We start from the raw sequence: 14,373 nt of genomic DNA, 5'->3' as shown, positions 1-14,373 counted from the left end.
GCTTCAAAAGTAATGCCTCCTATGGAAAATACAAAGAGGACATTTTTAATACAACAAATTCTCAGCTACAAAACACTATTTTTCTACGTAGGCACCACCATTAACTATGCACTTTCACTGGCAGTGAACAAGATCCTGTAGGCCACACTTGTAAAAATCTGCACCAGTGGAGGTGACCACTATCACAGCTGCTGTGATGGTGTCATTGCTAGGAAAATGTTGCCCACTCAGTCCATCTTTCACTGACCTGAACATACAGAAGTTAGAAGGCACTAAGTACAGGTTACTGAGTGGATATAGTAGTAAAGCACAGCCAAGATTGGCAATATGCTCCATGATCTTTGAACTGGTACCAGGTCTGATATTACAGTGTTACAAGGGAAAAGCTGTCTTCTTCTCTGGCCTGGAAGTTCAAGCCTTCAAGCTTAGTTAGTGTTGCAATGTAGCTTCAAAGCTGATGGTTTGTTCCAGGAAGTCCAGAAGGACCACCCATTTTCTATCCCAAAAGACAACGCATATCACTACCCAGTGAGGGCTGTATCTTGAACTTTCTCTTAGATGGGGAATTCACTTGTTGCTGGTCCATGGGCTGCCATTTAGACTCAGGCATGTAGTGATAACACCATGTCTCATCATCAGTGATGATACAATCCAGGAAACTATTCCCTTCAGCTGTATATTTTTTGAACAGATCCTGACAAACTTGCATATGCTGTTTTTTCTGTTCCTATGTGAGCACTCATGGGACCCACTTGGTGCAAACTTTGTGATATTCCAACATTGTCATCATTGTTTCCAGTGCACTGAAACCAATACACAGCTTGGTACACAGTTATTTGGATGTAATCTGCTGTCACCTCTGCTGAAATGCACCACCCACTGTCTCATTGCGCTCACTTCCAGTAGTTGGTCTCCATAAATGTTCAGAAAGCATTGATGAATGTCAACAAGTGACATTTTTTCTGTGCAAAGGAATTCAGTGTCACACCTTTGTTTCATATGTACTTCCACATCAGATCCCATTTTGTCAGACTGTTCTTCTGCTGCCATCTGTCACAGGCAAGAAAATGTAATCAAATATTGGTGGGAAGGTTCAATTTCTTCTGCCATACCACCAACAGCTGTCTCTGATACTGCTGGCCAACATAATAAAATAGAACACATTACTTCCAGAGCAGCCCTTATAATTTGTGTCCCTTTTAAAAATGCTGGCCAATGCAAAAGGCAGCTGCGCCCTACGATGCTGTCAGGAACTGTTCATGTGCTCCATGAACTGGAACTTCAAGCCACGGGTGGAGGAAACCTAGGGGGAGGAAAGAACCTGGCATTATTTATTTATTTATTTATTTTTAATCGCTGCTTTCTGAGCTGGTTTCTTGTTTAATGGAAAGACAGTAAAATATTCATCTTTTTAAGCCACTGAAGTTTGCAAAGACCTTTCAGAGACATTGAAAAATAAGGGAGTTATTACTTTCCGCAAAGATTTCTATGGCTGTGGTAAATATAGCTTACAAATACTGATGCTAATGTAAGCTGTGAAGTGAACAGTGCACAAAGTGCTCTTTATTTCAGTGGTACTGTATGTACTAACTGCTGGCTTTCAGCATTCACCATGTCTATTGCTGAATGCAATCACCTAACCAGTAGGCAATATGCTAGCATCCTTTTTGTCCATAACAACCTTATGTAAATCAGAGAGTACCTACGTTCGTGTGGGCACTGTGACAGCTGCAGTCTTAGCAGAAGGCTCAGTCTCATATGAAGGCATCACCCAGGTGCAGTGTATACGGGGAGCTCTGACTAGTCACTGCTGACTTTCTGTAAGCAATTTCTTCCTTCTTTCCATCTCTTTTCTGCTTACATTTCCTGCTCTTGCCAGGTAATTCTGGTTGTAACACCATCTCATCCAATCTTGTTTACAGTCGCAGCCCCAGTTCTAGTCTTTCTTATATCCTGGTTGTCTCTGTGAGATGAGAACCTCAGGAGCATTGTGCAGGGATGTACTAAACTTGAGGATTTTTAATTTTAATTTTAAGGTGTTTATTTAAAGTAGCATTTAAAATAAAACTAGAACACTGCAAAGTGTTTGAAGCACAAAGGTGAAACAAACAGGACAAAGAATATGGACATACGTCTCTGTTTTAGAGTGTATCCCAAATAGAAATGAGCTAATGCTTCTGCACTTTTGCTGTCCACTCTTGCTCAACCAGGTTCCCTGATTGCTGCAGCTCATGACTTATGAGGACAGGTAGAGTGACTGCCTTGGCTTAAGGAGTTACCCACAGTCACTCTGCAAGGAAGTCTGCTATATCAGGAAATATAATATCAACCAAGGTACAGTATGATTTCATAGATCATAATATGTTAGGTGAGATCAAATGTGCAACTGTAGTCCATTAAGACGGATGGGTTATGTGATGTCTTGCTCAGTTTTATCCATTATGTTTGTCTGTGGGTTAGACAAGCTTTCTTTATCTCTGTGAGCACAGGGGCTCAGTTTTTCATAGTTGGCAATAAAATGTTTATGGTTCAGGTTAAATGGGTCCGTTTTTAAATGCGGGAGGAGTTTGTAGCATAGTGATGACAGCAATGCTGGGCACTGCTGGGGGTGAAGCACACTAGTTGCTGCATTGGTTAAACGCCCAAGGCATGGCTGCCTATCCAAAAGACAAGAAGAGGAGATGACTTTGTTAAGAAAAGTCCCCTAGAATGAATTTCTTAACTGGTCTTGATCTTGGAATTGGCTTGAGGAACTGAAGAGTTCCTAGTTCTCATAGCTCAGTTCTCAGGTGAGTGGAGAAGAAATGGACCCAAATTCAAATGAAGAAAAAGCCTGTGCTGCATGTGGGAATTGCATCTCTGTTCCTCACCAGGACAGGATCCAACTCCTGCAGCTTGCAACAGACCACACTACCAGAATTGGAGCTGTAATTAACATTCATAGTCCTCCAGTGCATGCTGCTCAGTGCCTGTCTCCTTGCATTGCTCCAGGTCCACTTAGCACTGGTACTGAGATGCTCAGCCAGCAACAATGCAGCAAAGCTTCTTGCTGTCCAATTGCCAGGAGATTGTTCTACCCTGTGTGCATCCCAGTGCTCTGAGCTGCATTCAGGGAATGTTGCTTACAGAAGTCCAGTTCTGTGCTATGGCTTAGTTCTGGCATGGTGGCAATTACGAAATGCAGCAGGGCCTAAGGGAAAGCAAAAGATCCCAGTCTAAGAGAGGATGTCTGATGCAAAAGAGAGGTGCAAAGCAGCATGCAAAATCCAGTGCACTGGTGACAGTGGTAAGTCTCCAGGAAGGGAGACCCCAGGACCAAGGAGGCGGAAGGGAATAAGGGGTCTGCAAAGACCTGTGAATGGTCTGGGAAATTCCTGCTTGATCTGAATAAAAGCCACTTTGCCCAAATGCTCAGAAAAAAATGTTAATGGACACAATGTTTATAAATTAGATCAGCAGTTTCCCTCATCTGACTATAAAAGTTTTAATGTGCTGCTGCAAGAGCTTATGCTGTCTTTATGGTACAGTCAGACCCGGTTTAGGGTAAAGAGAAAGGGTAGAATTTTGCTGTCTTGTTAATAGGCCAGTGAGGTATGAAGCTTAACAGCTAGGCTGCAAAAATTATATGCCCGAGGAAATGAAAAAGTCTTTAAAAAGTTTACTGCAGAAATATCTTCTGAATAACTGAGAAATGAAGAAGTTTAGAAGGGAAAACCCTAAATTTGTGTGGAAACTTTAGAGAACTATAAGAAAAAGCTTGTCTGGAAAAGCTCATGTGTAACATAAAAAGAGGCTTTGTAGATACAGCTGGAGATACAGGGTAGGGAGAAGACTGTGACCACTGGAAATATGGAGAAGGAGATTTTTTTTATATTTGATCTTGGCGCAAAAAGCTTAAATGCTTGTAACTGCCAATTTTTGATGTTATACAGAGAAATCCTTTTGTTTGGATTCTGAACAGTTTGAGAGTTAGATGTGGTTTTGCTGCTGGATGCCCTGCACTCTAGCAAAGTTCACTGAAGCAGTACAGAGCAGCCTGAGAGAAAGCTTTATGAAAATCAGGAAATGCAGAGAAGTCTTCTGGTGACAGTCAGGAAACCATTGTGACGATGATAAAACAGTAGGGAAGACACTGAACTGCAGGAATATTAAGAGAGTTTGTGGCAGCTGCCAAACACAAGCTGTACCCTGATCAAGTTAATTACTTGGCATACTGTGGAGTAAATTTTAGGGATCCAAGATAAAGAGATGATATGAAGTGACCTAATAGTCATTTCTAGTCTGAAATGCAAAATCTTCAAGTCTGTGAAGTGAGTATAAATGCTGCCAAATTAGAGTATCATTTACATGTGAATTGGAAGTATCCATTAAAGTGAAATATTCATTCAATTTACAAAGGAAGAGATGACTATATAAGTGCAAGGCAATGAAATACCACATTTCACAGCTTTACGGAGAGACTTCTTTAAAACTATTGTACTTCTGCATCACCTGAGGGGTTTAATTGCTGGTGGATTTCAGCAGATTCTTCCAGAATGAATTGTGGTGGTAAAATCCCCTCAGCCAGGCATAGCTTCATTTTAACATCATGCTGCTTTACAGAGGCACCTCTCAATGCTGTGAAGTTTGTTCACACATTTCCTATGCACTCTAAGGAAGAATGCACATAACCCACTTCCAGCCCTGCTGCAGGTTCAGAAATGATCCTGAATGCTATTGATTGCTCGGTAGTTCAGGGACAATCACAGCTGAAGTGGTTTTTGGCCTTTGAGTTCTTGCCCATGACTGCTCATTTGTGAACCCCAAACTCCTTCTCGCAGTTACATCAGCAGAGCTATCTTTGGAGTTCCTATGCAAACTAGGACAGTGAGCAGACCCAAGACTAAAACATTATTATGACACTGTTTGGTGCTGCCCATGCGAGCTTTTCAACTTGATGCAAGTCCAAAACTGTCTGCTCTCTCTGCACTGTGCTGTCTCCAGCTGTGTACTCCCAGCACACTAAGTGAAGTCACATGTGGACCCGGACCAGGGAACTCATCCATCTGCAAGCTAGCCTGGCAAAACAAACATGTGGCATGGCAAGCAAGTTGAGAGATACACTGCTCTTTCGGATGGTAAAATGGATTTGCTGTGCCCTGAGGATCTCTATGTTGTGCCAGGGGCTTGGAGTGAGGTCAGCAACATTTTGAGGCTCCTAAGTACACCTCCAAAGTCCCGTACTTTGAAATTATCTTCTGTGCTTCCTATTGCAGCTTCAAAAAAGAATTCTGATACCCTCAATAAAAATCCCCGTATTTGTCTTTGAACACCTGAAGATGGTTACCCCAAAGAGAGTAAAATCTAGATCTTTCTGCATTTAATCTATTTGAAAAGGACAGTCTTGAAGTCTTGGCCTCAGCCATCAAAATGAACATCTGGCTTTGGAATACTTGTGTTTTATGCATGATGAGACAAACCTTAGTGGTGAGTGCCTCCTCACTGTGGATACCCCACTGCAAAGAAGAGGGCAGGATTCTGCCCCAAAGGCTCTCAGCACATTTTGCCTAGGAACTTTTTCTGAATGTGTCAGAGATCAGAATTTAAGGGAAATTCTGCTTTGAACATTTGAGGAGCTTGAACAAGCTCTGTTATTCCCTAAGCAGCTCTCCAGTTTGTGGCAATGAGGAATTTTATTGGTCTACTCATTTTAAAAAAAATAAAAATCATGAATAACACCTGCTTGGGGGAACTTTACTCAGTTGTACTGAGGTGATGGTTTTATTTGGATAATAAATGTTGAAATATAATGATTGTCTTTTATTGGTGAGAGCTCTGTTAAAAGTTTATGATTTACAGGCAGTTGTTTCAAAATTATTCTCAACCTATATCTTTTAATACTCAATACAATTTAATACTTACAAACCTTTATAACTGATACTCTAAAAATGGCCAACAGTCTATTTTTGAGATTTAGAGGAAAGTGAAATGGGAGTCCTTACTAAGTCGTTTTTGGGAATCCGGATGTACTGGTAATTACTTGGTTTCACTGATCTCAATAACCATTAATCGGCCAATATATGATATCAATTATCTATATATGAAAATGCACTTGTAGCAATCTGCACCAGCAGAGGTGACCCACTATCAGTGTCGCCACTGCTGAAATGCACCACTCACTGCCTCACTGTGCTCACATCCACTCTTTTGTCCCCATAATTTATCACAGGTAAAATACCTGTGTTTCATTTCTAACTTGCTGAGGGCAATGGGTCTTATGCCTATTGGCTTTGCTCATCATGAAAGTTTCCTCAGGATGTGAGAAATCTGTTTTCACTTGCTTGCTTCCTAGTTACACACGAACTACAGCTTTTATAAGAATTACACAGAGCTTAATAGGATTAACTTTGCCTTCACTAGAAAAGGTCTGGTTCTCATTCAGTCTAGTTTGGAGTACTCCTCCATCTGGGAAGACCCCCAGATCTTCTTTTGTAGGAATGAGGATTTCCAGTGCAAATGACCCCCAGGACTTGGAGCAATTGCAAACTGTAAGAGCTGCTGTAGGTCCAGCCGCCCAGCAGCTCTATATTCAGAGCTGGGCCTGGGTTGGGATTTCATGCTCTTTGTGGATGCCTCAGGGGGCTTTACTTGGCAGCTTGTGGATATTTTTGATTCTGTTTGTAGTGCCTTATCAGAAATGCTTGTCAGCGCTCCCTGCACAAGGCCCTTATGTACCAAGGGACAAGGCCATTATGTAGCTTGTCTCTGGAGCTCTTTCATTGCCTGTTGTTTTTGGTATGATTTGAAGATGATCAGCATGACAGAGAACCAATGAATGGTCAAAGAAGAGGCTCCAGTTAAAGTTTCCTCTTTGCTCTTCTGTAAGTTCTTTGACAGCTTTCATTCTCATTATAAGGAGACATAAGGTTATATTTACCACTGAAGAAGTGAGATTAAATGATCACCAGCTTAATCACATTCTAAGTCTCTTCTTCAAACCCATGGTAATTAGTTGCTTTTGGCATTACCCATCAGCCATATTTGTATCTTGTTTCTTATCTTTTAAATCCCTCATCAAGTCCTCACTGGTTTACCTTGTTATTATTAATAATATTAAGAATGATAATTTTGGTTTCTGACAATGTGAAATGCATATGTTCATGCTTGATTATCACCCTAGTATGATTCTGATTAAAATACTTAATTTTCAAAACACATTTTTTAAATTGTAAATTTTTATGACTTTAATTAGGAAAATGAGGAGATTACAGGTGAGATTTAAGGCTACCCAGGAATATGTAACAGAAAGTATAACTGTTGCTTTGTGCTTTTAATACTTTTCTAACTCTGAAACTCCATAGATGAAAAGAAGCAATAGGAAAATAGAAGCTGCAGGGCATAAAAGAGCACCACATCCTCTCAAGAATCTATTTGTGGGAAACTTTTTATCTTTGTAGGTATCACTGGGAATTCTGGAAGACTTTTAGCTGAAACATTCCTAAGTAAAAGCCGCTCTGTTAAAAAAGCCATCTTTTTGCTTGTACTAACACTGTGCTTGTTATGCATGGCTGAATGTGGACATCTGATAGGAATGGTGTCCTTTTGTTTTTTAAGTTATGTAGGCAGTGCCTAGTTCTGCAATTCTAAAAGAACACCATGCACAACCATGGTATCTTTAAATAAACAAAATGACCGTAAACAGAGAGGTTCATGTTTGCCTGCCTTTTGTCTCAAAAATGCTCTGCATCAAAGTGTCAAACTTTTGGCTCTCTGCCTTTAATGCTTCTCATATGCCAACACGGTGCTCCATGAAGATTTTTCTCGAAAAAATGGTCTGAGGATATAAAGTAGCTTTAGGTATCATTTGAAAAATTGATCTGAAGCAACTATATATTGCTTGAATATAGTAGACTGGCATTTTGTCTTTCTGTGTGGCTAGGATTCTGGAATAAGAATATGGGTTTTTATTATAAATATTCCTATGAGCAAGAAGAGTAAGAATATTCCTTAGATAAACTAAAATTTGATGTCTCAAACAATTATTCCTATATTCCTATATGTCAGGGAAAACAAACACTGTTGATTGTTATCCTTTTTTACTTTAAAGAGTTTCAAAGGTTTTAAAACACAAGGATGATTTTTTTACATATGAAAATTAATCCTTTTTTATTCTTCCTTAAAAATACCATTTAGATTAAGAAACTGTTGTCTTGGTTATTTTTCTGAAATTTCAATTTGACTTCTGCTCATAAGAAACATCCCTCCCCAAACAAAATGTAATTAATTTCCTGCCAGTTATAGTATTTCTCAAAAATAAACTGAAATATTTCCAAGGCACATACAAAGCCAAGGCCTCAAGCATCCAGAATCCAACTCAATAAGGATTTCCCCTCCAATCCCACACTCTTACCTCCCAGTTTTTCTTGTAAGTAAACATTTCCTGAAGAATATGTCACTTCTCTGAACATGCAACCACCCTCGATGAAACACTTTTCATCTCATGCTAATCCCTTCTCCAGTGTGTGGTCTCATCACCAAGAGCACATTTAATTCTTCAGGTTTCCATGCTAATTTACAAACATTGTACAGTACGAAGACCTCTTGTTATTGCTGCTCAATCACAGGGTACAAATGTAGAGTTTTGCAGGAAATGAACAGACAGGGAGCTGTGAAAGGTGTATTGTAGTTTCGGAAGAAGAGATCAGGTTCTCCTAGATCTCTTTCAGTCAGTTAGAACTCACTCTGCAAGTCTCTAACCTATTATGTTCTTGCATTAACATCACTAATGTGTAACACTGCTGAATCTTGCACAAGAATGTTGCTGTGTGAATGCAACCAAATAAATGGCTATGGATTCTAGAGGAACTGGTAAATATGAAAAAAGAAGATAGAGATGGACTGACAGCGCCATTCAGATTTTAGATGTATGGTATACACCATATTGTTGTTTGAACAAAAAAGTATAAGCCTGAACTCAATTCTTTTTTTAACTATATTAAGTGTAGGAGATTAATATCCTCCTCAGACACTATTCAGCTTTCTTACCCAGAGCTGCTCCATGAGTAGGGCTGGAGAATTGGGTTCTCCCTGCATACCCTTGCATAACCTTGAACTTTTGGATATTTATGACAAGGTAGGGAGACACCTTGTTCTTAAAACAGGAGCATACAGACAAGATTATCTAGCTGTAGCACTCAACAAACTTTTTTCTTTTCGTGCTAAACATTTAGATCAGTGTCTATAAACAAGGAGTTAAAATAGGTCCTGCTCTATGTCCATTTAATGATACAACATTTCTTTCCCATGCAGTGAATGGTACCCTTAAATGGAAGCATCATCAGTATCAGAAGGAAACGGAGACTTATGCTCTATCAAAAACCAAACCAAGGTTTCTAACCTTTGTTTGAGCAAAAAAGTACATACATCCAAATATCATCTTACAAACAATCCAAATAGTACTGTGCCTAATGTGGTTGCAGTCCTACTGTTGTACAGGTATAACCTCCCACAGAGCTTGTTTCTATTCTACTGTAGCCTGAGTAATACAAACTGCATGAGCTTTCAATTTTATTTATTTATGTATTTGTGCAGATGTGTTTTAAACTTGACCTGCATTTCAACAAGTTGCAGATTATCTTGCTATTGTTTTATGTAATTAAATCCTCTAGGTTACAAACTTAGCAGCTTGTCAAAGAACTGCCTGTTACCCACAGTGTATTGCTAGTGTAATGATTGCTTTTCCTGTTACAGCAACATTAGTCAAACCCTTTGTAGGCTGGTTGCTCTGGAACTGATGCTTTGTATTGTGCAGCACTTAATAAATTTATCATCCATTCCTCAAAACGCAGTGAAATAGATTATTAAACTGAGATGTCATCATTGTATTAATTTCCCAGGGAGGAAACAATGAACTTCATGGATCAGGCTGCCTGCTGTTGCTAGGAGACTGACATACGAACAGAACCTTGTGGTCAAAAAAACCACTGACACATGTGGAAGAATCAGCCCTAGGCACTCCATCTCTTCCCACAGCAGAAAGCTATCATCCATCAACACTGTCACCAGAGGGCTACATGCAATCTTAACAAGCACTTTAACATACTGATGGTGGAGCTCAAGAGAGGTGGATTTGAGCAAAAAAAAACCTTAAAATAGTTTATGCCATATCTATGTTTGAATTTGTCACAGTACTCTGCCTAAACAGAAACTGTTTTAGCCAGTGCTTCAGGGATCTCTCTCTGTATGTACACATGTATTACACAGAGAGTAGTTGATGCTTCCATTCATTGTGTACTGAGACTTGTTCTGCTGGACAGCAAGAGATACTGGGGCCAGCTGGAGTTCAAAGTGCTGATGGAAAACCCTTTATCTTGTTCAGAATTCTCAAGGATTCTTAACAATTTAAAACTCAGTCCATCAACAATCAGCACAGTTTATTAACAATCAGCACAGTTCATCGCAAAGATTCAATAATCTGTGAGATGAGAAACCTTGCTAATTTTGCTCTTTGCAGTACAACAAAGATAAAACGAGTTTTTGTTTTAGCAAACGCCCTATTAAATCTGACAGTGCATGTAAAGCATTTGGTGTGATAAACAATACTACTGAAATCTGTTAGCAGCATCTGAAACATCTACCAGCATAGAGGTGGACTAAAATCCATAAAAAGATGGGTACATTCACACTGAATATTATAAGCCTTCAGAAGCAGCAGCAGGAGTAGCAAAATGAATCACAGACTGTAAATTAATGGGACTTCTGTAAAGACAGATGCTAAAATGGCTGAAGAGGTAAATGGAATACTTTTTGTTTCATAGTTCAAAAAATGCACTTCTTTCCTTATGCAACATAACTAATCCTCTGTTGTTCATGGCATGTGTAAGAGCTCTATCTGAGGGGAAAGTGAATTGCTAGGGAAATTTAACAACAGAAATGAATTTGAGTAACTGGAAGAGGAGTTGGACAAGATGATCTCCAGAAGTCTCTTCCAACCCTGACAATTCTGTGAAGTCAGACTGGAAAACAAATCTAAAGAAAAGAGGACGCTGCTAATTATTTAATAAACTAATTGGAATCTTAGAATTATTAAAATGTTTTCAAGTGCATATAGTAAAATGTTTTCACAGTGCTATGCAGTAAAAGCATTGTGATGCACTGGACAAATGTTATTGTTACATCCAAAATTTGACTGACCTTCAAATACTGATAGAAGTACACGGCTTTGGGAAGCTACCTTTCAGAGAAGTATGACAAAACAGCTTTTTCACTGAATTCATTCTGTACCAGCTACTATTGGAAGACTTGAGAGATTCACATTTGAGGACATTTATTTGTTCTGAGTTAGAGAAATATTTCTGTATTTCTATATAGATATATAAAGGTAGTAAAACATAACATAGCAAAATATTCCAGTATGTCATATGGATATTAACCAACACACGGAAAAATCATAGAGTTGTAAACTGCTAATACAGACATCTTGAGTTTAGAAACTCTGTTACATGCTTCACCAACCAAGTTCAAGTACAGCTGGACATTTATGGCTCTCTGAGTCTCCTATGTTCAAGTCTTCTCACTGTATTCCTGTCTATCAGCTGTGTTTCATGGGTTGGAAATCAGTCACCGGAGCTCTTTGCATTTGCCCTCTGCCCAAACACGCCTCACTTCCTGAGCCTGTAACAGAAGACACCAATAACTCGTGAGAGAAATGCTCTGAATGCCTCTAGAATATTCACTTAGTGAATACTGAATGGCAATATGTTTCCAGGGAGAAATGTGGTACTCTAGGTCCATGAAAGAGTATTATTTTTCCTGTATCATTATTGTTGGTAATTGTAACTAGTGGTGAAGTATCATTGAAGCACAGATGTTTTTCTACACAGCTCTTGCTGTGGGCATCTGGCAAATTTAGCATCACTCTAAAATGTTATGTAATGTTGCTCTATGGACATCTCGGAGAGCCTAAGACCTGAGGAAGGAGCGATTCACTCCTGAGAATACAAGTCTCACTTGTAGTGGCTCAGCTCAGCATCTTTGCTGAGACAGAGCAGGTCCATAACCTTAACCTCATCCTCCAGAAGCTTCCTTGTAAGTGACTTGTCCTGGAGGCTTTTCATGGTCTGGCTCTTCAACAGCTTACCCAATAAAGGAGAAAATGAATCACATTAAAATTATGTATTTACATGTACACTTTAGTAGTGATCAAATCATGCTCTTCATATTGTTCACCTAAATGGAGTTGCTAAATTTTTCCTGTTTTCAGAATAAATAGAAGGAGGTATGAAAAACAACTGTATTCACAACTTGATGATATTTAAATTTATACAGAGCCCATCTCTGTTCCAAGTTTTCTGCATAAAAATCTGGAGTAATTTCTTTGGGGCTACTGAAATTAAAGTAGTGGGGAAAAAAATGCAAGTGAAATCAGAATCTAACATCAAGCTTAAGAAATACTGGAATGATTAATCACAATAAGATTTAATCAAGTAGAATTTCTTTTTTCACAGTTACTAAAATGGTATTTAAATTAACATTAGTTACAATTAAAAAAAACCCAACTGTTCTGGATGAGGAGCTGCATCACAGGGAGACATTATATATGCATTCATTTGAAAGTGACTTGTCTTCACTTTCTATTTCCATCTTCCTCTTCAGATTGCATTAGTTAAAATTCTATGTAAAATTAAAATGAGCAGTCATGCTAAGGGCTAGCAGAGCTTGCTGAGATTATGCTGACTTGAACCTAAAGTAATAATAGCAATGAAATTACTTCAGATTTATGCCACCTTCAATCTGAACAGATTCTGACTTTGGAAGCTGTGATTTTAATGTCATATAAATTCCTCACTTATATTAAGTGATGCTGATGTTTCTCAGGCAGTGAAAACCAACTCAGGCAAGACAACCAATGCTGGTACGTTACAGAATGCCATTTGTGTTCAATATGCCTTGGTGCTAAGACATAGCACAGTCTTACTGAAATATTTTCTACTTCAAGATCCCCATACTGCTGATATTCTTGGTGTGTGCTTCATCCAAGTTTCAATTTTTTGCTGTTTCAAAGCAGCAGGGAGGCGGAACAGTGGGCTGAGATCCCCCATATAAAGAGGGAGTTGTTCAGCACAGGGCTTTTATCAGCACTGCCAGTAAGTAGCAGCAGATAACAGTTGCAGTGGGAGAGTGGAGGGATGAGAAAAGCAAACAGCAGAAGAGCACCAGTGGTATCTGAGTACATACAGTTAGGGGATGGAAGGTGCTGTTGGCTTGAGCTGCTTGAGAGTGACACGGCTGATTGTGAGGAACGTTTTTCTTTGCTCCTTTTCACACACCTCCCAAATTTCCTAGCACTAATTCCAAGGACCATTGCTGTTTTGAAGAAATGGAAAACTGTTTCAGAGACAAATGGCACTTACTTGCTTTATCCTAAAGCCAAGCGTTTTGTGGATAGAGACAGTACTGAGAGCTTCACATCTTACAGAGGCAGTGAAGCATGTACACTTTATGAAGGGCAAGGATCTTGCACTCAGTGTATTTTGAAAAAATGAAGTTCCATGCCTGCATTCAGCACCCTGCAGGCTGATTTCAAGGTACTTCATGATGCCAACTTACATTTTGAATATCCTTACAAAATCTATGTAGTTTTTTTTCCAAATTGAGGAAAATATTGTGTGATTCCTCTTGCCTACTTTTGTAGAAGACACTGCTGATGCCATAGTCCCTGGCTGTGCCTCTGTCTTCAACACTTGCTGCTGTCCTTACAGACTCCTTGTCTCCCCTGCTGCAGGGTGGTTCTGCTCAATGAGCCACCCAGCCCAGCACATAGGAATTCTCATCCCAGGTGAGAATAAGGGAGTAAGATTTCCTGAGAAAACATCACATGTGCTAGTGTTTTCTTTTCAATTATGCTCACTTAAATACTATCTAGTCATATTGCTGACTTGTATCTGGTGGCTTGGTGGGTTTGTTAGCCATGGAACACAGTTATAACAGTAGAATATCTTTGTTCCTGGGTCCAGAAAGGCCACAAGGGTTTTCTTCATAAAGTCTGTTCAAATTAAAACCAAAACATACAACCAAAATAGTGGAGGAAGGTATTTAGGTACTTAACATTTGATGACAGAATGCATGAAAGTTTTCCATATGCTTTGACCACTGAAATGTTATTGACTCTTTTTGCTCATTCAAAGTCAGGAAAAATTCACACAGGTAACATCCTGCACAGAGAATTAAGGAAATTGAGACTGAGGTACATATATTTTCAGTGTATGCTTTATATCCCTGCAGAGGAGTTTCATAGCATTAAAACAGCTGCGTAAAAAGATAACAGCCAGAACATAGGCAGAATTTTGAAAATCATAAGCAATTATTTGATGATTTAATTGTTATGAGAATTCA

This window comes from Centrocercus urophasianus, unplaced genomic scaffold (assembly GCF_019232065.1).
Source record: "Centrocercus urophasianus isolate 14NV4802_14NV808 unplaced genomic scaffold, USGS_Curo_1.0 seq_11, whole genome shotgun sequence".
Taxonomy (NCBI): domain Eukaryota; kingdom Metazoa; phylum Chordata; class Aves; order Galliformes; family Phasianidae; genus Centrocercus; species Centrocercus urophasianus.
The sequence above is the reverse complement of the archived record's forward strand: the minus strand, read 5'-3'. Positions refer to the sequence as shown.